The sequence below is a fragment of the Aplysia californica genome, unplaced genomic scaffold, assembly GCF_000002075.1.
Source record: "Aplysia californica isolate F4 #8 unplaced genomic scaffold, AplCal3.0 scaffold01421, whole genome shotgun sequence".
NCBI classification, from domain to species: domain Eukaryota; kingdom Metazoa; phylum Mollusca; class Gastropoda; order Aplysiida; family Aplysiidae; genus Aplysia; species Aplysia californica.
The window spans coordinates 15,669-16,287 of NW_004798691.1; positions in this window are offsets into that span (position 1 = coordinate 15,669).

Below are 619 nucleotides of genomic sequence, written 5' to 3' on the forward strand. Positions count from 1 at the left end.
TAAATCCAAAGCCTAATCAGTTACCCTGCTTTTTGTGAAAAAAATCAGAGTGAAACTGAGACTAGTGCTTAAAAAAATTAGAATTCAATTTCAGAAAAAACGTTTTAAATGGTCACGCTGACAAAAAAAAAAGTTTCTTCTCGAAACCGCTGTGAATATTTTTTTTAAAGCGTTTCATCAGCTTACGACAATGTTAATGAACATAGATGTACAGACAAAACTGTCTAAGAAGAAGAAAAGTGGCCGTATATTAGACTGATGTCCTACACAGTGTCATTATACGTTGTAAAAAAAATACATAAGGGAGGAATGGGAAATGGCCATCTGTATAGGTGGTTGTCTTATACAGATGGCCACTAGAGCAGGTTCTACTGTATAAATTATACTCTCCTCATTCAGAGTAGTCAGTTGATGATAATGTTTGTTAGTTTGTTTGTGTTGCTGTTTTGGTCTTGTGTCCCAAGTTACGTCACTGAGGTTTTTTTAAATGTGTGTGGTTGGTTGGCAGGTGCCCTGATGTGGTTTGCTCCTTCTTTCGTTTCAAACATCTGTCGTACTTATCTCTCCTCGTTTGTTTGTTTGTTTTTTTGTTTTTTTTTGGGGGGGGGGGGTTTTTTTT